This window comes from Ctenopharyngodon idella, chromosome 5 (genome assembly GCF_019924925.1).
Source record: "Ctenopharyngodon idella isolate HZGC_01 chromosome 5, HZGC01, whole genome shotgun sequence".
NCBI lineage: Eukaryota > Metazoa > Chordata > Actinopteri > Cypriniformes > Xenocyprididae > Ctenopharyngodon > Ctenopharyngodon idella.
The window spans coordinates 21760151-21786863 of record NC_067224.1 but is presented as its reverse complement, the minus strand read 5'-3'; the positions used below and the strand labels follow the sequence as shown (position 1 = coordinate 21786863).

The 26713-nt window shown below is 36.1% G+C and overlaps 3 long non-coding RNA genes across 3 annotated transcripts; all 3 read left to right on the top strand.

The window, feature by feature from the left end:
• Positions 1–4956: 4956 nt before the first annotated feature.
• Positions 4957–6152, top strand: LOC127513270 (uncharacterized). Its single transcript, XR_007930368.1, has 4 exons — positions 4957–5018; positions 5494–5596; positions 5827–6024; positions 6134–6152. It is a non-coding gene; the product is annotated as an uncharacterized LOC127513270 (long non-coding RNA).
• Positions 6153–14213: 8061 nt separating this feature from the next.
• On the top strand, positions 14214–16751 carry LOC127513271 (uncharacterized). Its single transcript, XR_007930369.1, has 5 exons — positions 14214–14853; positions 14942–15100; positions 15248–15295; positions 15405–15458; positions 16312–16751. It is a non-coding gene; the product is annotated as an uncharacterized LOC127513271 (long non-coding RNA).
• Positions 16752–17650: 899 nt separating this feature from the next.
• LOC127513448 (uncharacterized) lies at positions 17651–25701 on the top strand. The gene is made up of 6 exons (XR_007930405.1): positions 17651–17937; positions 18489–18587; positions 18729–18929; positions 19055–19245; positions 19888–19927; positions 24452–25701. It is a non-coding gene; the product is annotated as an uncharacterized LOC127513448 (long non-coding RNA).
• The last annotated feature ends 1012 nt before the right edge of the window (positions 25702–26713 follow it).

Genomic DNA, 26713 nt, shown 5'->3' with positions numbered 1-26713 from the left:
AAAAAGGTAACTAATTGAGTTACTTAGTTACTTTTTACGCAAAGTAATGCGTTACACTTCTGTATTTTTTCTCACCGGGGCTGGGTTTGCTTTTTTGTTTTTAAATAACATAAAATGTTCTATTTTGGTAAACGTACAGGCTCTTTCACTCTAAGGGTCATATTTTAACGATCTAAGCGCATGGTCTAAAACGCACAGCGCAGGTGCGCTTAGGGCGTGTCCGAATCCAGTTTAACGACAGGAAAAATCTTCGGCGCGCCCGGCGCATGGTCTAAAAGGGTTGTCCCTATTCTCTTAATGAGTAGTGGGTATGTTTTGGGCATAACATGCAATAAATCAATCAGAGTCTCATCTCCCATTCCCTTTAAAAGCCAGTTGCGCTCGCGCCACGGTGGATTCGCAATTTACAAGGTGGAATTTGCAAGCAGAAAAACGCTTCTATAGTGAGGAAACGGATCTGCTTATGCGCGAGGTTAAAGTGCGCGAGCAGACTGGTGTGATCGTACGCGTCAAAGGGTTAATATGGAGTTGGCCCACCCTTTGCAGCTATAACAGGGTTAAGGAGTGTGTTTATGGGAATTTTCTGCACTGGTGCGCAGCCCAGATAGCAAAATTTATGTGGCCCAGATCTGGCGCAAACTTGACACTTTCCTTTGGCCCACTTTTGGCAGGAATGATGGCACTTGGGCGGTCCGCTCCTGTTTTCCAGATTTGGACCACAAGCAAGCCACAGTAATGCCGCATGTCAGCCATGAACAAAACAAATGAAGCAGAACTGGCCCACATCTGGGCAACAGTTCATTTTAATTCTGGCCCAGATCCAACACCTTGCTGTTGCCCAGATGTGGGCCAGTTCTGCTTTATTCGTTTTGTTTATGGCTGACATGCGGCATTGGTATGGATTGCTTGTGGCCCAGATCTGGCGCAAACTTGACACTTTCCTTCGGCCGACTTTTGGCAGGAATGATGGCACTTGGGCGGTCCGCTCCTGTTTTCCAGATTTTTTTATGATATTTAGAGCATATTTTCTGTGTCAACTGTACCGTATATTTACCAAAAGTGGCCCTAATTGTTATTAACTACTAACTTGCTTACTGTTCCATTTTGAGCTTACACCCTGGTTGGCCAGTGCTGACTGTGCCATACATATGCCAAATGTGGTCCAAAGTTGGAGTAATGTATTCAAGCCATATTTGCTATGCCATGTCTGGGCCACTTTAGGTTTACATTTATTTGGTTTACACCCAGATTAGCCATAGTTGATTGTGCCACATTTTTGCCAAAGATGGCCCACATTTGGTTTGTGATATTTGGGCCATATTCATTATTTATCACATGGGCCACTTCAGGCTCACATTCAGATTACACATTGCCGTAAGTGCCGCATCTTTGCCTAAAAAGGCCCACAAGAGATTTGAAATATTTGGGCCATATTTGCCATGTTACATGCAGGCCACTTAAGGCTCACATACGTTTTGTCCGGGCCATAAGAAGGCCTGCAGTGCCGCATCATTGCCTGAAGTGGCCCACATCCGTTTGCTATCTGGGAGTCATGTTGGAACAGGAAGGGGCCATCCCCAAACTGTTCCCACAAAGTTGGGAGCATGAAATTGTCCAAAATGTCTTGGTATGCTGAAGCATTAAGAGTTCCTTTCACTGGAACTAAGGGGCCAAGCCCAACCCCTGAAAAACAACCCCACACCATAATCCCCCCTCCACCAAACTTTACACTTGGCACAATGGAGTCAGGCAAGTACCGTTCTCCTGGCAACTGCCAAACCCAGACCCGTCCATCGGATTGCCAGACAGAGAAGAGTTATTCATCACTCCAGAAAACACGTCTCCACTGCTTTACAGTCCAGTGGCGGCGTGCTTTACACCACTGCATCCGACGCTTTGCATTGCACTTGGTGATGTAAGGCTTGGATGCTGGTGCTCGGCCATGGAAACCCATTCAATGAAGCTCTCTACGCACTGTTCTTGAGCTAATCTGAGGGCGACACGAAGTTTGGAGGTCTGTAGCTATTGACTCTGCAGAAAGTTGGCGACTTCTGTGCACTTTGCGGCTCAGCATACGCTGACCCCGCTCTGTGATTTTACGTGGCCTACCACTTTGTGGCTGAGTTGCTGTTGTTCCCAATTGCTTCCACTTTGTTATTGTACCACTAACAGTTGACCGTGGAATATTTAGTAGTGGAGGAAATTTCACAAATGGACTTATTGCACAGGTGGCAACCTATCACGGTACCACGCTTGAATTCACTGAGCTCCTGAGAGCGACCCATTCTTTCACAAATGTTTGTAGAAGTAGTCTGCATGCCTAGGTGCTTGATTTTATAAACCTGTGGCCATGGAAGTGATTGGAACACCTGAATTCAATGATTTGGAGGGGTGCCCCAATACTTTTGGCAATATAGTGTATGTGTATCTAACTCCACCGTTACTCTCGCACTTCAAATGATTGCATGTAAATTGTTTTATTTTTGTATTTTCAAACTACAAATTACTTGTATTTTAATTAAATACATTTTTTACAGCAGCATTTTGTATTTTATTTCAATACATTTGATGAGTATTTGTAATTTTTAACTAAATACTTTTTGATGTATTTGTGCCCATCTCTGGTTATATTTACACACACTTGTAACGTGATCACAACGTGGACAATGGCACATTTACATTGAAGTTATGTTTCATATGAAAGTGTGTGACTGTAAATGAAAATGTCTTTGTTTTTTATATAGATTTTAGTTACAATCAATGTAAAAATACATGCAGCCAGCTTGCAGTAGGCCTATAACTTTTTTTTGTTTTTTTTTGTTTTGTTTTTTGTTTAAAAACCATCGGTCTACCATCTGATCCTTTTCACAAAGAGAGTGTAATAAACCTCGTTGAAAGCCCAAACACGTCTGTCAAAATAATTCTCATACAACGGCTACTTGTTTTAATCACAGGGAAATCACTTTATTTCACGTATACAAAAATATAACTCATGGCACAGGCACGGGTAGATACGGCGAAGGGGGGAAATAAACATGGAACAACCCACAATTCACCACCTCACTTAATCTACACACAGTGAATTTCACGCTCAATTCATCAAGTATTTAACGCAGGACCCTTAGGACCGCATTTCTAGGACCCTACATTTTAGTGACAACGCCACCTACCGAATTACAGGACCAGTGACCGCATGCTTTTCTGAAGAGATGGACGACATTCAGAGTGTGAGTATCAAATGTAAATCAATTTTTATTTGTTTAACATTAAAAACAATTGTGATGCATTTAATTGCAAAGTGAAGTGATCGTGAGTTGCTAAATAGTCTTGAATGCACTTTATAGTCATCATATATTAGCTTCTAATGCTGTAAAACTAATGTAAAACTTACACTATAGTTGTAGAAAACTTAGTACAGTATTGGGTAAAATAATTTGATTATATTACTATAGTTGTTATGTTACCACAGCAACTATAGAATTACCACAACAAATTAATTCAAGTACTTTACTATAGTATGGGTAAAAAAACTATAGTATTTACTATAAATTACTATATTTTTTTACCTGGGCATGTTTACCCTACAATACATGTTATGAGCATGTCTCTTCATTTTGACATTGTTTTTGTAATGTTGATTGAGGCATTTGACAATTTTAATAGTCAGACATAACAGAGAGGCCATCATAATAATAATACCACGTGTTAGATTGTGTCATGTACTGTGTACTCTATAAGTGATTTCAGTGCAGGCAATATATGACAAAAGAATAAAAAATAAATTGGTCAAGTACTAGGCTTAGGCCTAATTTATGTCTATTTATTTATATGAAATGAACTTAAAATGTTTTATTTGACCAATTGGACTCTTTTTCAAAAAACATAACAATCCAAGAAGGAAGATCCTTTCCTGGACTTAAGAGATGCACCACATGCTGCAAGGAGTTCCTCTGCCCGTTCTGCAGTTCTGCTTTGTTTCACCCAACAAAGTTGAGCAAAGTGAAATCCCATTTGGAGAGCCATTTCAAATGCAGTTCTCTATGAAGGTAACATTTGCAAACATTCTTTTGGGAGATGCAATGTTATGATTAATTCATTTTGACCTCAATTCCTAGATCTGTGTATATTTCAATGAACAATAAAACAGTCAATCCGTTTTCCGCAGCAGTCTCGCCCTTATGCTGCGTTTACAAGAACCGGGCAAAAAATCCCTCTCATCAGTCGTATCTGAGTTGGGCAACACATGGCGCCAGCAATCAGTGTGCCGAGGCAGGTGACACTAAGTCAATACCCCCCTCTAACATTAAAGACAGCTAACTGACTACCTATCTTTATCTCCGGAGGGCCTATTGCCCCCGAGAGACAACCAAACGTACCCCACTAGTCACCACCTAAGCCACCGTTCCTTCTCCTCCACGCCACTTTTAAAGTGTCCCTTTGTGTACTCCTCCACAGGTGTATCCCATCAAAACAGTCACGTGATTGTCCAATGACGACACAGTACAAGAGCAACAATGAAAGTGAAAGGACTTTTACAAAAGGAGACCAAAGGTCGTTATTAATATAAAGTACAGAAGCAAGTGGGTAGCACGCAACAGGACTATGCATAAATTGTGACAAAAGAGAGACTGTAGAACATGTATTGCTAGAGTGTGAAGCATAAAGCACAGAGAGAACCATACTGTTAGAAAAAGTCAAAGAATTAGGATATACACATTTGTCAATAGAGGGTTTACATTCTTTTTATACATCAAAACCATCAGCATGGTCAGTTCTCGTGAGATACTTAAAAGAAACAGGTTTATTTAATAGAATTTAAGAACAACAAAGAATACAATTTATATATATATATATATATATATATATATATATATATATAAGCGTCTAAATCCGCATTGAAGCTCCACACCCCAAACAGTTGGTGGCGGTAATGCACCAAATTGGTATGCCAACCGCCAATAAATTTAAAGAAGAAGAAGAAAGGATTTTTACTCTGCCAGAGACAGCGAGCAGGAACAGTAAGTAGACCCGTTGCAGCCTGCAACCAAACAAAACTGTGACAATATTTGCATGTGTTTGTCTTTTATATGAGTGTGAGAGTGTGTTTATCAAGAAGCATAAACATAGTTCTAGGTTTAATGATTGAATACCGTGTTAACACAGACGTCATATTAAAGCTATTTAGAGCTGAAAGCTTTGACAACTGTTAACGAGTAATATTAGTCTTATTACAAGATTTTGAGAATGTTATTTCTTTGTCAAATACATTTCATATCACACGTGCAGCAAACATATTCGGTAGTGTTTTACGTTTTTAATGAAAAAAAAATTAAAGTGAAAGCAATAAAGGCATTTGGTTATTTTTAGCCTGACATACAGAGGGCAGTAAAGAGCAGCACAATACAACAGTCTCGCTGATGAAGTTGATCTCATGGTCATGGATGCGCTGATGTATAATCAAGTATTAATCAAGTGTATTTAAATTTGTTTCAGGGTGAATAAACAACACTTGGATAACCAGTACAAAGGACAGTTTTTTTAAGAGAAAGAAAGAAAGAAATGCAAATAATGATACTGGAAAATGAAATTATTGAAGGTGAGATTTTGGATTATTAAATTACTAAAGTAAGCATAGAGAAAACATTATTCATAACAAGACTTCATAAGCTAGTTGTTGTGACTTAAATTACCCATGCTGGTTCTCCATATTTTTTTTTTGGCCTTATCTTACTTGTCGCAAAATACTATAACCTTGTATTGAAAACTGAAGTTCATATTCCAAAAATACACAACAAAAAATAACACACTCTGTTCTTCATCTTAAAGGAAAATACTTTATAATTGAGAGGGGAAATTCATGCAATTCACGGAACCAGATTTTACATCATCTCCTTCGACAAAGACCTGGTTTGAAGGAGGTGCACAGTGTGAAAGACTGTGACGTGATTTTAGTCTTCTGCACCATTTTTTCACGGGCAGGAACTGACATTGATGCTGCATTGAATGAACTTAATTACTGTTCAGGTAACTTCAAGATTTAAGCGCCAGACAAGGACTTAAGATATTAATGTATAGACCCTATGAGTAGAATACTATTTACACATTTATCTTATTGTGTCTTTATTTGAAACAGCATCCAAACCAGCTATTTTTATGGTGCTTCATCATACATTTGAGCCAGAGAAGATCATACTAGACAGCAACAGATATGTGACCAGGGTGAACACACTCACTGTGGACTGCCTGTTCAATGAAGTTGAGGGTTTGTTGAAATGCAACAGGAATGATGAGGCGCTGACCAAAATTGTTCAACATTTTAAGCTTCAGGTTTACCTCAAGTTTATTTTTAATTAATTTGAGTGTGAAAACTAATTATGCAGACATTAATTACTAAAAACAACAACAACAATAATAATGAATTATAATGTAGGAGAAATGTGGGCACAACTGTCACAGTAAAATACAGAGTGAAGAGAACACTTTTTCCCCAGACTTGCTTGAGCAATGAATACTGTACACTCTGAATACTGTACAAAAAAAAAAAAATCTGTAAAAATAGGGCACAATGTACTGTATTAATTTGATGCAATTTTCCATATTTAATTTTTACAGGTGTTTTACCTGTTTGTTTTTGTTTTTTACAGATTTCTTTTTTTCTTTTTTACAGTGCAGTACCCATTGAAAGATTTGAAGTTACAGACAATATCAGGATAAACCCTTAATTTTTGATGGCCTTGCATTGAAAAGGGACCACTCAAACTAATATTGTGATCCTTATGTAATCAAAATAGCCAGCACTTTTCTGCAACATTATTAATTGATGATTCAACAAAGTTGTCTGATGGCAGAGACTGAACTGACATTTTTGGATTACAAAATTGTGAAGAAATTTATTGAATATTATTGCATGTTCTGAATGTTCATAACATTTTATCTGATAATAATATATGCTGTTTTCCCTTTAGAAACAATGGAATATGTATGTTACTGTCACCATCATTATCTCGATTGGTCTTTTTCTGTGGTACAGGTGAGAAACTCTCAACAAGCAGGAGTAGATGATGACTGTATTTTTATTTGGGATGCACTATCCCAATACACCTATTTAATATAGACCTGTTTGGTTCATATTATTGTCTATGTACTTATTTAAAACTATTTCTTTTAAAATAGACTGACAAATTGAAAGATTAAGATGAAGAAAGAGATGCTTAATATATCGGAATTAAATTTGAGGGCTGGTGAGTATCAGATGAGATTATTTGGATAAGCTGGTCATCTTTTCATTTTAATTAATTAACAATTAACTGAATTCAAGTTCTGCTTTTTTTCCACAGATAAGATGAAGAAAACAAATGAAGAGAGACCCATTTACTCAGTAACCGTGGATTTTTGAAATGACAGGAGCAATTGTTACACATTATCATAATGTAATTAACAACATTAATTATAATAAGCTCTAAAATGTGTTAACCTTCTTTGATTAGATGCAGGCAAATAGATAATTGTCATGTTGAAATTGCAGCTTTTTGTTGAGTGCACTCATTCAATCCCACAATGCACTGCAATAACGAGTGTACAACGATGCACGCTTAACGGCTAGAGAATACCCATAATGCACTGTGAGAGTCGCGTGCTGAATGAATTCCCGCGTCTCGCCAGGAGATGGCGCCCGCAGCTGAATCAATCATCCATTTATTTTCCAAACCGCGCTGGTCCAGTATAATATCATCCAGCTATAATTTCCTTTTTAATTGATCATTAAATAGTTTAATTAACACTGTACATGCTAGTTTTCATGGTAGAGTTTAACATAAATATTCATTATACTGGAGCTGCCAGTTTGCTACATTTCAAATGATTATTAAACAGCAGCACAAACTATGCGAGATCGGCAGCCCTTCCGGTGCACTCAGTGTCCGTATTCACTCACTCGTTTCATTCACTCCTTCAAGTGGACTATATTAGTGGAGTAATGTAGGGAATAGTGAATGAGGGTATAGGGGGCGATTTCGAACACAGCACTAGCCTTTATTATGTAGGCCTATATCTATGGCTACTACAGTGAATAGCTGAATTACTTCTACGAATCCGTTTTTGGACTTTCTGCGAGAGAGCGCCCTCCGGCTGCCAGTAGGCCTATAAATCAAACATGTTACACGAAAGTGATCGCTCTACGCCTCATTTTAGTTAAGAATAAAACGACAGGTCATGCATAGACTATCTTTTCTCTTTTAATTTAAATCTAGATTCATTCGCATTGGCCTCTATGTGAACACACTTGCCCGAAAAAAGTGCGGGGGACGAATGTACGTTTTATTAAAAGTGCAGGGGACACGTCCCCTCGTCCCCCGCGTATTCTACGCCCCTGCACACTACACGAGCTGACAACAACTCTTATGTGACCCTCCGATTCTCCTCCGTGGTCATATGGGAAAGTGAATACTTACAAAGAAAGCATTAAAACTACAGTTACATTTATACCCTTCCAACAAAGAAATTGATCGACTTCTGTCAGCTTGTTGAATACATATTTTTATTTGGACATTTTCTACCATATGATGGCTGAAGCAGCAACGCGTGACATAATTACATTATTTTCATTTTTGGGTGAACTAACCCTTTGACATGAATAGTTAGTATGTTACTACCTTTAAACGATAACGATGTTTATTTTGAGATTTTAAGATAATGGCGCGGCCCAGATCCAGATTACGTTCTTCATGAAGTAGCATCGCGCGCGTGACCAAGTGTAGCTGCACAGCCCCCTCTGTCGGTGAACATGATCACTACACAGGCTGTTGTATGCTGGCAAAAAATATACACTAACAAGAAGCGACACTCAATAGAACGTTCCATTGAAACAACGGCGCCCAGTAGCAGTTTCCGCCATTTTGGGGTGAAAGCGAGTCGGCAGCCCACTAGTTTCTATGGCAATATCAGCTGCTTTGTTAAAAAAAAAAAAAACGTACATTAAAGCTGAAATCCAACCTGAATGATGACAACACAGAATAAAATACTATCACTACTGATCATCAAATCCTTATTTTACAGACTTTGTGTTTAAGTCTTCCACTTTTTTCACAAAACCTTTGCTCTCTAGAAACCCAGTCAGTTTGGGTTAAAATTCTTTAAAAGGCTTATGAACACTGAATTATTACCAACATATGAAATTAAATTAAGGACATGCATCAGAAAAATTGGGAATGTTGGACAATAAATATATGAATATACCAGCTTGATTTTGCAGTGTTGTCTAATGTCCATTGAAGTAAAAGTGTACAAAAGTGGGAATTTATGCGATAACGGACACAGCAATGCATCATGTATTATAAGATCGTTATGTTTGTAGCGCGATCCATTAAAATGTAGCTACAATATAGCCTATTTCAATTCAGACGTAGATATTATTACTATTATTCCACTAGGTCTGAAATATATTGTTCGCTGCAAACATGATGATCTTAAATTTATTAATTATTAATTTACTAATAATAAATGTGTAAAGTTGCATAAAATGGAAATACTCAAAGTAGGCTAACTACGTTACCTCAGATGGTTGAATGGTTGGATTCCACAACTGCAAACATACAAGACAATACAACATTTACTGTGGGAGCCATACAATTTACTGGTGACTTAATTTAAAAAACTGTTATATTGTTCGGGGACAGAACACCAAAAACCAGGACTGTCCCTGGAAAACAGGGACGTCTGGTCACCCTAGTTTATAGCAGCTTTTTTATATCTGACGACTTTATTTAGGCTTCAACATGTATAAATGTTGTGTTAACTTGTAAAGATTATCTTGATAGACAAAACGTGTAAGTGTCATAACCCTTTGTTAAACACAGAGCTTATTTTTTGCGATTTTCCAAAAGTCTATTGGAAAAATGCATAGGCTTTCGATCGAGGGAACCTGTGCGCCGCTAACTTCCGGGTTGGCCTACAAAAACACGTCATCCCTGAGGTACTCTATGGCCACGTCACACTGTAAGTTTTAGGAGTGACAACTGCATTTAAATGCGGGAGTGAAACCCCTAAATTATTGTTACATGTGTGTATGGAACACAACTCACTCTCGAAAATGCGATGATTGACAGCTTGGAAACCATAGCGACGTTCTGGCGTCTCTCGTGTTTGGTACCTGTTATTGTGACCAAAGTAACATTACAGTGACAAAACACTTGTTATTTTCAGCAATTTAACTAAACACACTAACACAGTCAACGGAGGCGTCGTGTTTTGTCTCCCTGTGTTCCATTCGGAAGGGCTCATCCCTATGCTCTAATCCGTTCAAAGGGTTTACCCTCCGGAGTGAGAGCTTCGAAGGGATGAAGGGTGTAGGGGTCAAAAAAACTCTTTTTTTGGAACGCACTTCTGCGTCATCTTAACGAGACAATCAAGGAGGCGCCATTCATCTTTTTTCCCCATGGTGGATTCTTTGTATTAATACGCATTCATTTACTGTTGTAATATTATAAGCTACTGCCGGTCTTATACGATAAATATAATGTATATTGTGTCTATGTATTTGAAACATTTGAATGGACTGATAAAGGGAGCTGTAAAGTATTTTTGTTTAAGTATAATGTTATTTTGACTATAATAATGTACCAAATCTAACTCGTATAAATATTACAGTAGTATAGAAAAATACTATACATACATTTATAGGTAAAATCGAACTCCGAGCCTCCTGTACCCATTCTGTGATGTCAAACAACTTCCCTGTGCAAAGGATCATGGGGGCCCGAAGTGTCCATCAGTTGTACCCTTCGAAATCCTTCATTCCGAAGGGCCCTTTGAAGTGGCCAGTTTTGAGCACTTCGGTTTGGAACGACCCTTCAATATGGCAGCCATGACTGTTTTCACTCCGAAGTGCCCTTCGGAGGGCGATATATCCAGTTTGGAATGCACCGATCATGCGTATAGCCTGTTCCACACAGAGCGCGCTCTTTCAGTGTTGCCATGATCACTCATTATAAGCGTTTTTGGGCTTGTTGTTTAAGCTCGTCTCATAAAGCGAATGGGATTATTGAGTTATTAAAGTGAGCAGACATGAATCGCGATATTTTGGTCTTATTTTCAGCATAAAGCATTTGGATTTATTTCGGTTTATTATGGGCTTATTCTTGTTCGCTGATTTTTCTAGCAAGATCTGGCAACTCGAATGAGTCAAGGCTTGTGCTTTCCATGTGATCAAAGAATATACACTAACAAGAAGCGACACTCAATAGACCTTATGCGCCAGAGAAACAAGCGCGCCGCCATCTGTATAAAATTGCCTTTGAACTTCCGTTTTGTGGTAGCTCTGTACATTTCTATGGCATCGCTGTCAAAGAATAATTAGCTGGTTAAGTGGATTTACTTGTTGTAGAGTTAATGAAAGTTATCATGAGCATTGTAATGTTTAAAGCAGATGTCTTAACAAATGTCAGTAGACCGGGAAGATTTTAAAACAAGCAGTTCAAAAGCAGCTGTGGAAATACAAACCGGAAGTCAAAAGACAACGAGCGCAACGCTGAAAAGGGGCGGGGCTACATAAGGTCTTATAGAACGTTCTATTGAAACACCGGCGCCCAGCAGCGGCCCTGCGTTTCCGCCATTTTGGGGTGAAAGCGAGTCGGCAGTACACTAGTTTCTATGGCAATATCAGCTGCTTTGTTGAAAAAAAGTACATTAAAGCTGAAATCCAACCTGAATGATGACAACACAGAATAAACTACTATCACTACTGATCATCAAATCCTTTTTACATTTTATTTTACACACTTTGTATTTAAGTCTTCCACTTTTTTCACAAAACCTTTGCTCTCTAGAAACCCAGTCAGTTTGGGTTAAAATTCTTTAAAAGGCTTATAAACACTGAATTATTACCAACATATAAAATTAAATTAAGGACATGCATCAGAAAAATTGGGAATGCTGGACAATAAATATATGAATATAACAGCTTGATTTTGCAGTGTTGTCTAATGTCCATTAAAGCAAAAGTGTACAAAAGTGTGAATTTATGCGATAAGACACAGCAATGCATCATGTATTATAAGATCATTATGTTTGTAGCGTGATCCATTAAAACGTACAATATAGCCTATTTCAATTCAGTAGATACTATTACTCCACTAGGTCTGAAATATATTGTTCGCTGCAAACATGATGATCATAAATTTATTATTTATTAATTTACTCTTAATAAATGTGTAAAGTTGCATAAAATGGAAATACTCAAAAAAGTAGGCTAACTACGTTACCTCAGATGGTTGAATGGTTGGATTTCACAACTGGTAAAATAAAACATATATAAGACAATACAACATTTACTGTAGGAGCCATATAGTTTACTGGTGACTTAATTTAAAAAACTGTTCTATTGCGCTTCTGATTTGGCAGTGAAATTCGCCGATTTTGGGTGCGTAAGATGTGAAGGATTCTATGGTCCAGTTAGTAGCCTATTTTCAGCCCATTATGGCGGCCGCGCTACCGTTTCTGTTACACAGAAAGTATCAAAGTGTCGCCTCTTGGGTTATAAGCTCTTTGATGTGATTCACCGCGCATAGAGAGACACATCTCCGATGAACGTTAAAAAACGTCATTAACGTCTAGTTGTTCAGTTCGGTTATCTACACACTGCATAGAATTTCTGTAAATGCGGTTGTCACTACCTGTATTTTTTCGGAAGTTAATTCGGTTGAAGAATGCGGTTGTCACTCCCGTATTTTACTAAACTGTGTGTGTACAGAACGCAATTAAGCACTAAAAGGTGAACTGACAAACGAATTTAGCTGCAGTATATACGTCACCTCACCGGAAGTTGTACCCACGTTTTTTCTACAATAGCACCCCCCAGAAACAGGTGGATAGAGCAATGAAATTAAAAACTTTTGCCCTTACACAGCGAGCAATAACCGTAAGTAGTCCCGATGCAGTCTGCAACCTAGACACAAATATGATAAACATTGCTTGTCTTTTATATGCGTGTATGCGTGAGTGTGTTTATCACTGGGTTCCGAGAAACATAGTCCTAGGTTTAATGACTGATTGTGATTACCGTGTTAACTCAGACGTCATATTAAAACTATTGAGAGCTGAAAGCTTTGACAATTGTTAACGAGTAATATTGGTCTTATTACAAGATTTTGAGAATACATGAAAATACATGATTTCATGTTACAGGTGCTGCAAGCCTATTCAGTTGTACTTTTTCAGTTGTAAGAGAATTAAAGTGAAAGCGATAAAAGTGTTTAAAACAGGTTGTTTATTTTTAGTATGGCAAAAGAGGGCAGTAAAGAGCAGCATGAAACAAAACAGTCTGACCTCTGACTCATTCCAATAACAACCAACTGCAGAACCGCAGAACCATACATCATGACAGTCTGAGGACAACAGACTAATGCTGCGTCCCAATTCGCCTACTTCTACTACCCCCTGAAAGTATGTACTCTTTTTGTGAACAAAAAGTACATACTTTTGAGTGTGTAGCAAAAGAGTAGACAAGCTTTGGGACATACTATCACGTCATACAATTGCGTCTTTGCTCTCTGTCGCATCCTGTCACCGTAAACTGGCCTGTCTTACATCCTCCACCACATTTCATTTAGTTAATTTCCTATTGTATCAGAGAGAAATGCAGTAGCATGTTGATCTGCAGTCATGGATCTTTCATGTGAAGAACTCTCCTCATATGCATAATGATGCATTTAAAAGTTAATGGCCAATCGGATCTTCATAGAAGTCCACATTGGTATTGCAGATGAAATATAACACGGATAACATTAAATACATATTTTCTATCAGGTTAAACTGATCATTTGTCACTCAAGCTCTCACCGTCGGTCGTGCATATCCGCCATGTTTTGTATTTTTCTTTTTAACACTTTTTACTAGTGTTTGTAGTTCTGAACTGAATCCTCATCCAAAGCGCAATGGGTTGTGGGCAATATTAGCCTTTATAGTGTGCACGGATCCACACTTCGAAAATCTACAGGAAATAGTAGACCATCCGGGGACTTTTGGCATACTCTTTTCAACATACTTGCTTTGGGACACACTTATTTTAATCTCACATACTATTTAGGATGGATAGTATGGACATTGGGACGCAGGGTAACAGACTGTGGCCGGAAGTGGGCGGAGTAACAGTCTCACATCGGATGTGGGCGGAGTTAGCGACAAAAACAATCATGGCGGAAGAAGAGAACAAGGTAAAAAGTTTATTTGTGTTGTGTTTTTAATCGGTCACGTTTATTTGTTGTGTATTTAATCGATCGTTAACAGTTAACATTAATGATGGGCAAATGAAGCCTCGTGAAGCACTGAGGCTTTCCCCTCATTGTTTCGGGAAAAGATTCAAAGCTTCGAGAGTGTCGAAAACAGCGCCATATGGTATTAAATTAAATTTATTAAAAATAAAGCAGCCAAAACCCTGTGAAAGAAGCTTCGTCGGACGAAGCAGCCACCTCAGTTTCATGTTACGTGCTCAAATAAAAACCTAATAGTGCGTGCGTGTGTGTGTTGAATTTACCTCCGTGATAAATTAATTTACCCATTAAACGCCACAGTTTAATGGGTATTAAACTGTGGCATTCAAAGTGAATCACTCAAAGTGAATCGCGCACTTGATTGGACAGAAAGTGAGGCTTCGTTTGTCATTGGTCACGTGATTTCTACGTTACCAACACAAGCCCATTTATGCTCGGCACAAGCGCCGAAGCCTCGGTTCAAATGTCACATCACTAGTTAACATGACTCTAATCTTTTTGTAAATGGGCTTTGCAATGAAGTCACTTTATCGCGTCTTTTGATATTTTATAAATGGATTGTTTCACGTTGTGTGGTTACATATTCATGGTTTGTGAATTTACTTTGTTGTTGGCGCTGTATTTTGTTTCATTGGTTACATTTTCCAATACTGACCAATGTTTATGTGGATTTTCAGAGGCCTATTAGGATTCGGAGAGGCTCTGCTTTACTTCATTTACAGCAATGCAAAACATGCTGCAACAATTTCCACTGCCCAGTGTTTTTAAACCGACCAGATGGCACAGGTTGAATGCACTCCTTCAAATTCACTTCAAAAAGGCTGTTGTCAATGGAGGTATGAACATTTTTTTTTTTATATTCTGAATTTAAAATGTTGTTTTTGCAATGCATTAAGTAGTAATTTTGACTATAGAACTAATAAAACTTGTCTCTTTTATGCAATTTTTATGGCTATACATTAAAGTTTTTTATTTTGTTGCAGTAAATTAGCAGAATCACCCCAGGACAATGGAAGCTGATCAAAAACAAGGTTAGTTTCATAAGACTTTCATAAACACATAAGCTACTTATACAGATGGTGTGTTGTCATATCTGTCAATTGTTTTCAGGAATAACTTAATAATATTCTATTGTTTTAGAATGTTCCACAACGGTTGACCAGCTCTATTGACTGTGGGATCTTCATGTTAATGGTAAGAAAAAGAAGGGAAAGTTAAAAGTTTTTAAAAATGTATGAACTTCTCTTTTCATTAGAATGAAAAACAAACATGAGGGCTTTTCATACTTCAAATAGTTAACCCTGGGTGATTGTTAACCCCAGACAAACAGAATCCCTGGGTTATCCTGATTCATGTTTCACACTGATCATCATTTACCTGGGGTTAACAATTAATCCTAAGTATTCATATGCAGCATTTCACACTGTACATTACTAAACCCTGGGTTAACGTCCTTATTAGCATATTTGCAGTGTCAGTGTCACTGATTGGATGAACAAAGCACACAATATGTTTACATAAATGCTCAGGCATTGCACATCCTCATTACATATAGTCAACTTCACTATCAAGTTATCCTGAATGGACATTTCAGACTATAAAAGAATTAAACAGTATTTTCTGCACTGCAATTGTTGCATTTTCTGTCAGCATTTGTTGTTTTTTCTTTTCAATGCTGAATTTACTATTTATATACAATGCACTGTGTTTCTGTGACTGTCAAAAGCGCATAAATATACAAGCGTGGAGCGTTACTTTACCCATGGTTAAAACTGGTGTTTAGGATGCCGATAACCCGGGGTTAAGTGCAGTGTGAAAAGCCCTATGAATTGCTTGCCTTTTTAAAAAAAATTTTTTACTTGACCATGATTGATTAAATCATACCTTGTCACTAATGAAATTATGTCTTCAATAAATAAACATGAGAAAAACAGAATATCAAAACTTTATTATTCATGCTGTGCTACATCCTGACTACAACACAAAGTATTGTTAAATGCACTTCCAACATTTCATCACATTTGTTTGTACCCTTCTCTCATAAAAGAGCCACGGATCACAGAAGACCTCTTGCGCTGCACTTGAATAGCTACACAACAACCAAAAGTCTTCAAAGGTTTAATGGAAGAGCTGTGCTTTCTGATATTGAAAGAGGAAGACCAGGAACAAGCCCTTCTTCAACCTTTACAGGCTGAATAATTTGTTCAATTTACTCTCTTTGGTTTGATTTTGTACTTTTTTAGAGCAAAGCACAGCTAGTATATGATGCTTTTGCTACTTAAGGGGGAAAGTTCATTTTTATTAAAATTAAATAACACATGTTTTGTTTTTGGGTTTGATGGGTCTGAATTTGCTTAATTCATGTAATCTAGTGTACAATTGTGTAATGTGTATTATGTACAATGAAAAAAAATGATTAATTCTGAAATGCTTGAGTAAAATATACATTTTATGTCAAATAAATATTGTTTATTGTTGTTTGTAATATATGTTTGTCATGTTTAGTGTTTAAGCTTTGTGTTCAATTTTTATTCAGTTAATCATTTAAGACAAAACAAGTTGATGAACTTTTAAAAGGTTACAAAGGGGTTTAATACACACGCATTTATATATCCTTGTAACTTTTGTGTGTGTATATATTTATATGATTAAGCTATTAACAAAATGCGAGTATATATCATTTCAGTTAGATCGTTTTAATAAAATATTTGATATTAACATGGTTTTAAACTTTAAATGTCTACGAAGATAAGTTTGCTCCGCCCACTTCCGGCCTCAGACTGTTAGTCTGGCGCTGTCGTCCTCAGACTGTCATGACGTATGGTTCTGCGGTTCTGCAGTTGGTCCTATCTCACTCATTCACCAAGTGAGATTGTAAAAGTCATAGATATATACACTATATATCTATGTGTAAAAGTATGTTCATTAATTCATGGCAGTTTTGTCGAGGAAGAGCTAAAATATTGCTTATTATTTATTTTGCTTTTTTAATAGTAATTAATTAGAAAAAAAAAATAAAAAATTCTGACTTGAGGGTAGTAGAGGCGAGACCAAGCTCCAAACAGTGTTATACATTTGATTTAGGGAGCTATAACAGGAAACTAGCTCGACTGTTTCCCGAAACTGTATTGTCATAAACCTGTCGTTGAACTACGTTGGTTAATGACGTCACGCAGATGGTGGAGTAATTAACTTATTTTAATGAATTTGTTTGAGATCGAATTAATGCTAGATTTTTTGGTATAAATTTTTTTCTCATTTTCTTTTTAATTTTTAAAATAAGAAAATTTTATTTATTTATTTATTTATTTTACATTTTATTCAGCTCAGACAAAATCACTGGCTCTAGTCTTCTTCGTCTATGATCTGCCATAATTTTCAAAGAGGGTGAAAGTCAAAGGACTACTGGAGATCAAAGGCAAGCTTGTATATCTTAGGAAATATAAAAAATATATATGTATATGAACAGACAGAAAACATAGTAGCCTATATGTTGGGGAAAACTGGAAAAGTAAAACCACAAAAAAAAAAAAAAAAAAAAAAAATCACAGAGAACTACTTTACAGTCCCGGAAGAGAAAATGAAATAGAGACAAGAACATGATGACAGTGCTGAAAATCTGAACGAAACCGAAAGATTTTTGTGTTCGAACATAGAGAGGAGAGCTGTTCGGGTGAGTAGCAGCATAAACCATACACTTCTCATAAACCGTGCCGTATTAGACTTATTATTCGAATAAATTATAGGCTACATGTTTGATAAACGGTTGTGAAGGCAATTTATGCATGGATGTAGGCTATCAATGAAACTAAATAAATCTAGATATGTCGACACATTTTAGTATTTCTGAAGGACATATAGCTTAATACAAACGCTACCATGCATTTCTGCACTACATAAACACTTGTATTTTGTTTGCTTTCTGTGATTTTGCTGATATTTGGACTCTGAAAAAAGGCAATATATTTCATTATAGTTTAGCGACATCTAGTGGACATTTTCTTCAACAGACTCTTAGTCATGTTCACTGACGTCACATGATTGAATTACAGGAATGATTTTTATGTGTAGATTTTAAAGTTTTAACCTTGTCCAAGACCGACTTTGAAAATATAAAATATATGTAAAAATAAGAATTAGTTTAGAATAATGCTCAAACAAAGATATAAAGGGTACACACTAAAAAATGATGATAAGCATATTACTTCATACTGTCAATTTCAGAACTAAACATGGAGCAGAAAACTGATACTAGTCTCCCAGTTGACCTGCAGCACACCGATGTGACAGACAAACACAGAGATGAACGTCTTAGGATTACTGGTAATAATAACTATAGAGATCATTTCTAATTAAATTGAGAAAATTAATAGATAAAACTGAATGACTTTTTTGTTTGAGATGAGATGACTATGCCTTGTCTGAATTAATTTACATTAACCAATACTTTTATTCCTCTTGAAGGAAATAAATATTTCATCCTTTTTCCTGGGAAGACATCTAAGACTCGAGAGAACATCATAAGAAATGTCCTTCAAAAAATACCAGATCTAAAGGAGGTGCCCACTGTAGCGGAGTGTGATTTCATTTTGGTTTTATGCATTATTGTTTCAAGGGCAGGAACTGACATTGATGCTGCAGTGAATGAACTTAATGCCCTTTCAGGTAAAGTGCTCTTAATGTAATGTGCATGTTGTGTTTTGTAATATCATTGATTCATTGGTGAATTATCTTATTCTAACTCATTTTAATAATGAATACATATCACAACTATATGACCACTCCAACAGAGTCTAAAAAAGCTATCTTCATAGTACTTCATCACACATTTGACCCAGAGAAGACAGTACCAGACAGCAGCAGGCATGTGACCAGGACGGACACACTCACAGTGGACTGTCTGTTCTACGAGGATCAATTATTGGCCTGTGATAGGAATCAAGAAGCTCTGAACAGAATTGAACAATCGTTTTCATCAAAGGTATCCAGTTTTTCAGGATAAATGATACATATTAATAAATAAAATGTGAAGTATGATTTTGAAATGTACAGTTTAGGATAAATAGACAATATAGTCACAAAAATGTCATATTATTTAGAGATAGCCTACTGTGCCTTAAACACATAGTTAAATGTAATGAATAATAATCCAGTCATACTTTCTGATCTCTCCCCTAATCACATTTACAAATTGAAGTTGAATCTGATTTAGCGGTTTGTAGCCTCTTAAGACAACAGTAGCTTAGCTAATGGTAGAATAACAGTTGTGTGGCATGAATCGATATTTGACTTTCTGGGGTTTACAATCACTTAACATATGGCAGAACAGAAAAAAAGAACCTTTAAATACATGTGTTACTTAAAGTGATTTTTAAACGGGTGCAAAACACAAAATGCCACATAAAAACAAAGCATAGTAAAATTATTTATTTATTTATTTGCATTTTCAACACTATCTGGATCAGTACTGGCTGCATTCATTTATACAAAATATTGTGTTGTGGTCGAGCTGTTCTTGTTCACACATATCAAGGGTAAATTATGCTGCAACTCTATTGATTGATCCAGCAGTCATGTTCCACTAACAAATATCTTGTTTTATCACTCTTTTCTAATACAATAGGTTAAAGGAGCACAGAAAGAAATGTCTAAAGCAGATTTCAGTGAGTATTAATTTTTTTAAATGTATATAAGATATTATACTATACTATTTTTGTAATATAGTAAATATAGCATGTTAGTAAACATAGCTGTATATAGCATCCTTGATTTTCAGAATTTTTTTTGAAAAATCAGACAAAAGCGGAGGACAGCACTACAATGAGGAAAAGTACGAAATCACTCATAACTCCTAAACTCCGCTGCATTCACACGGGGCGTCGGCGTTAAAGGGTTAGTTCACCCAAAAATGAAAAAAAATGTCATTTATTACTCACCCTCATGCCGTTCCACACCCGTAAGACCTTTGTTAATCTTCGGAACACAAACTAAGATATTTTTGTTGAAATGCGATGGCTCAGTGAGGCCTACATAGCCAGCAATGACATTTCCTCTCTCAAGATCCATTAATGTCCTAAAAACATATTTAAGTTCATGTGAGTACAGTGGTTCAATATTAATATTATAAAGCGACGAGAATACGAGAATTTTTGGTGCGCCAAAAAAAAAAAAAAAAAAAAAAAACGACTTATATAGTGATGGCCATTTCAAAACACTGCGTCAGGAAGCTTCGGAGCATAATGAATCAGCTTGTCAAATCAGCGGTTCGGAGCGCCAAAGTCACGTGATTTCAGCAGTTTGGCGGTTTGACACGCGATCCGAATCATGATTCGATACGCTGATTCATATGAAGGTAAAATTATGCCATAAAGAATCGCATGCGCAAAGTAATATTTGTGGAAGTGTACACAAGATTGTAAGCGTAAATTAAATTTGCATGCGCAAGAGAAGATTTGTAAAGGTGTAAATCGCATTTCAAGCCTAAGAAAAAAATTATTTGCAGCATTTTACTGTTATTCGTAAGTGCAATTCAGTGAGTGAGAGAATCGTGCCAAAACTATGGAGGACCAGGAGTGCCACTTAAAAATAAAACGAAGAATCAATTAATTAATTTAATAATTCAAACATAAAAATGTATATAAATGAATCACTTTTTATATGGGCAAATTAATAGACATATTTAAAGTTGTTTATTTAATTCCTGTTTTTAAATGTAGTTTAATAAAACAATAAAACAATAAATTTTAAAACCCTCAACCCTCTCTCACTTGTAACACTCACTGTCATTGGACAGTTAGTACGGTTTATTAATTCGTGGGAACGTGATAATAACTCGTGGCCACGAGATCATTTTGTCGTGGACACGCGATGTAAAGTCGTGGCCTCGAGATCATATGGTGAGGGAACGATATATTTTTCTCGTGGCCAGGACTTCATTATGTTGAGGGAACGACTTCTATTTCTCATGGCCACGAGTTACATGTGTAAACAACCTGCGCGACCATGCCAACCTGGAATTATCACAAATGGATGAGACCATGATAATATTTATTTTTAATTAAGAATGAAAAATAAGGGTGGAATTTATATATATATATATATAATTACCGTAAAACTCCCTGTAAAATTCCCGTGCGCCTACAGAAATAAAATAAAATCATAAATAAAGCTTTCAAATGTTATATACAAATAATAAACAAAATATTCTAAAATAGTAACACATTTTTTAAACTTAAACTCTGAATTAATTCGAATGCTGTCACAGGCACAAGGGGCTACAAGTGAAAACAGACGCTCATTAAGCTACAGAAATACAGTCATAAAGTCAAAACTTTGTTGGCATGATCGGGCATTTACATGTAAATACCGCAGTATTTAACCTACAGAATACAAACTTTTAGTAACATAAAGTACAGAATATTAATTAGATAAAGAAATATGGGAAATAAAGGGGAAAATAAAGCAAATAAATGTACAAATGTAACTAATAATATAAAAATATTAAATAAAAAATAAAAGATAAGTGAATGGATTTAAAAGACTGTTAGATGGAATTAAAATGTACAACATTTAAACATTTATTTATAAACTTCATTCGAATGCTGTCTAAGCAACATCGCGCGCAATACAATATAATATGCACTTATGTTAATATAATAATTTCTTAATTCCGTTCTTTTTCTAAATTAAAAATAAATATTATTATAGGCCTATCCATTTGTGATAATTCCAGGTTGGCATGGTCGCGCAGGTTGTTTACACAAGTAACTCGTGGCCATGAGAAAAATATATCGTTCCCTCACCATATGATCTCGTGGCCACGACTTTACACATCACGTGGCCACGACATAAGGATGTCGTTGCCTCGACAAAATGATCTCGGGGCCACGAGTTATTATCACGTTCCCACGAATTAATATCTATGAACCGAATTAGTATAATTAGTAATTAGTATAAATGAACCGAACATGTCCCCTCCCGGTCACCGCACTAACTGTCCAATGACAGTGAGTGTTACAAGTGAGAGAGGGTTGGCGCTTCAATTTGAGGCGAAAGTTGATTGGTTGCTCCCACGTGTGTACTGTCCAATGGCATTTTACCACTCGATTGACAAATGGATAAAGAAAAGCATTTGGCAAACCAACAAAGAAAAGCAATTGGTAAATAGAGAGAAAAAGCATTTGCCAAATTCTTTTTAAAAAGCGATTTAAATGCGCATTTGAAAATGGTTTACTAATGTACTTTTTATTGTTTTATTGATCTACGTTTTAAAAAATGAATTAAATAACCCGTTTCAAATTTGTCTATTTATTTATAAATTCAAAAAAGATTTTTAAAATTTATTGTTTTATTGTTTTATTAAACTACATTTAAAATCAGGAATTAAATAAACAACTTTAAATATGTCTATTAATTTGCCCATATAAAAAGTGATTCATTTATATACATTTGAATTATGTTTGAATTATTAAGTTAATTAATTGATTCTTCGTTTTATTTTTAAGTGGCACTCCTGGTCCTCCGTACAAAACTGTAAGCGTGGTTAAAAGAAAGACGGAACTGTACAAATCGGGTTATTTTGCCGTACGTACACAACAAGTCATTTAGACATTTGCAACAGTTTGTTTTTTACACATGCAGATCCGTTTTGCGTGGAAAAATGGAAGTCAGAAGAATACAGATCATATTTATTTTGCTTTAGCATAAAGCTGCAGTTTCACAATTCATGAATTGCACTTACGAATAACAGTAAAATGCTGCAAATAATTTTTTCTTAGGCTTGAAATGCGATTTACACCTTTACAAATCTTCTCTTGCGCATGCAAATTTAATTTACGCTTACAATCTTGTGTACACTTCCACAAATATTACTTTGCGCATGCGATTCTTTATGGCATCATTTTACCTTCATAGATTCATTACGCTCCGAAGCTTCCTGAAGCAGTATTTTGAAATGGCCATCACTATATAAGTCGTTATTTTGTTTTTTTTTTGGCGCACCAAAAATATTCTTGTCACTTTATAATATTAATATTGAACCACTGTACTCACATGAAATTATTTAAATATGTTTTTAGTACATTAATGGATCTTGAGAGAGGAAATGTCATTGCTGGCTATGTAGGCCTCACTGAGCCATCAGATTTCAACAAAAATATCTTAATTTGTGTTCCGAAGATTAACAAAGGTCTTACGGGTGCAGAACGATATGAGGGTGAGTAATAAATTACATTATTTTCATTTTTGGGTGAACTAACCCTTTAACGCTCTTTTTAATTTACTTTGAATGGGTGACATCACGCATTGCCGAACTGAATTGTGGGTTCTGTCGCGTCGCTTCACTTGTGTTGCTCGTGGCAGAAGTTGAACATTTCTCACGCTGCATTCACACGGGGCATCAACACTTGACACTGAAGCTTGGTGCTGATGCAACCGTCATAGTGACAACAGCCAATCACCACGTAGGCTCGTGTCTTATATTGTTTGAATCCTAGGCTCATACCCATATGTCATCAGGACCAAGCCCTAAACATACTCAAAAAGTTTCAGAACAGCGCCACCTTCTGGTAAAAAATTATAATGAAATTTCAAAAAGTGCTAATAGTTTTTGATTAATTTAGCCTATTCTAATGAAACTGGTATTGATAGATTCCTGAGAATTTCTTTGAAAATCTACATTTTCAAACTCCTCCTAGACCGTTTGTCTGATTTTCACCAGAATTGGCTCAGATCATCTTCAGACCATGCTAGCTGAAAGTTATTAAAAGCTTTTCAATTGACCAATCCATGCTCGAATAACGCATCAACAAATTTGATGATAATGACCAAACTTTGTATGTGTCATTGTCTGCTCACACTGACCACACAGCATCAATTTGGTAACAGTGTCACCTATTGGTCAAAAGTGATAAGCAATTTAATCATATTACATGTGATTGTATTTGTTTTTTGTTTTTTTCAGCCATTTTGACTAAAATAATCTAAAAACATCTTTAATTACTTATTGTTGCAGTTTTTCTGAAGCGCCAAGCCATGATTGCATGTCTCATTGTTATTTTTTTGTGCTTGTAACAATAACAACAAAACAAATTTTTGTTGTTGTTCTTCTTATATATGAGGGTCAAAGTGCCTTCATTGATTTCATAATGACTTTGGCTTGAACTCCTAATCATTCATTCTTTTTCCAGGTGGGAAGGATCTTCCGAAGACGAAGAATCAGAAAAAAAATTTTTGTAGCTATTTGTAGGAAAGCAGCCATTGGTGTTGTTTTATTTCCTTTGGTTTTTATATTTTATTCTATAATCATTTATAATCATTAGTTATTTACGTAGTTGCCATTCATTTGTATTATTATTATTATTTGATTTACATCATTCTTCAATTCATATTATTCATTTACATCATTTATCATTTTATTATTATTATTCATGTCATTTATGCTTTTATATTATTTTATATATTTCCTTGCTCTTGCAATGCTTGCTATTGTTGTTTAATTCTTTTATTGTATGGTTTTAAGGAATGTTTGTCTTCATGGGTAGGAGATAAGAGAATGTCTCCATTTCAAGGTTTTTAAGGTCATATGATGATGTTGTGAAGCTGTAATTTTCCATTGTTTTTCCCTTGGTATAATAACACTGGTTGGATCACTTAATCTCCTGCTTCTGCTCTTTCCTGGCTTTCTCAGTCAAGCTCTCAGGCTGATAGAAGACTTTAATCTTCTGGCAGTGATTCAGCGTCTGGGGTCGAATCTAATATATCTGATGTTTCTGACATTAATATCTTCATGCCTTATAGTCACATTTAGCAGATTAGAGCTCAACAGTTATATAATATGTACCGCTTAACGTGAGTGTACTGTATGTACTGTATCTAGTAAGTTTGGGTATAGGCCTGCTTATAGTAGTTATGTATCATTTATTGATTGGTTAATTAATTGGTGATTTTGAGAATTATAAGTCCTGTGAGGTTTTGTCCTATTTATAACAATCTGGTGTAATGACAAGAATACAGTAATTAATTACCATTTGGTGATGAATATCATGCCATAATTAAATGATGTTTAACTGATTAAATGATGTTCCACAGTTTACCTGAGGAGATAATTGAAAGTCATGGCATAATACTTATTAATGGATAATGGCGGCGGGTTTTTTTTTTACTGGTTGCTTATTAGCTTGCATATTGTCTGCTTATTAGTACTTATAAAGCACATATTTATGCCTTATTCTGCATGATGATATTCTGCATCCCTAAATCCAAATGCTACAACAACTACTAACTGTTAATAAGCAGTAAGATTTTATTGAGGCAAAAGTCGTAGTTAATAGTGTATATGTGTTCCCCATACCAAAGTGTTACCAATATTTTACTACATTGATTAACCTGTAAGATGTATGCAGTGAAATGAAATCAATAAGTATGATGTTAAAAATGTTATAGCTAGAGTGGAGTGGCTTGTTATAGTTTCGAGTTTTTCAGTTACGTAAAGTGCTTCTGTTTCAATGTACTATTAAGCTGATGCTTTTTGTGTGAAATTGGCATTTATCTGGGAATCATAGTGTATCCTACAGTATAGTGACATGTTCAGGAGCACTGTGTTTTCCTCTTTGTGATCAGAGTATAAAATGTTTGTGTATATCTAGAAATGCATGGTCTTCTCAGTCCATATTTCCATATATTTACTGTTAAGCAGCCAAAAGAAAACTATTGAAAGTTTCAGAATATTAAAGGCTCAGTTCCCATAAAAGGAAAATTCTGTCATCATTTACTAACACTTATGTTAATCCAAACTCATATGACATTCTTTCTTATGTGCAAGACAAAATGATAAGTTTGCATCACTGGATATTACACACTTAACATTTATGTTTTCACATTTAACATTTCAATATATAGGCCATATCCAATTATTAGGGGGTCAATACTTTGCCTGATCACTTTTGCCATAAGCCTTCTCTTTGAAGTTTAAAGGGATAGTTCACCCAAAAAAAGTAAAGTAAAAAAAAAAAAAAAAAGTAAAATATTGAGCTTCAGGCCAAAAAGCGTTAACTTCCGTGATGTAGTATGCAATGACATGATGTTCTACAATAGCTGTGTCCCAATTCAGGGGCTACGCACTTCGAAGTGCATGAAAGGGGTGGGCCTTTGGAGTGGAGGAAGGTCTAACTGAGGTGCAGGGTTGCCAGGTCTGTGCAACAAAACCATCCCAAAAGAAGCGACGAGTGTAAAAGCCCAATTTCAGACTTGGCAACAATGAGCCGAGCGTTGTTACATGGCTAGCGGCTGTGTGACAGACAGCTGACAGTTGACGTTTGTGAGTGGAAATGGATGCAGAAAAGTTTTGGAACTTTCTATTGGGTTTTGACATGCTTCCAAAATTTTTCTGCATCCATTTCCACTCACAAACGCTCATTGTTGCCAAGTCTGAAATTGGGCTACTTTTACAC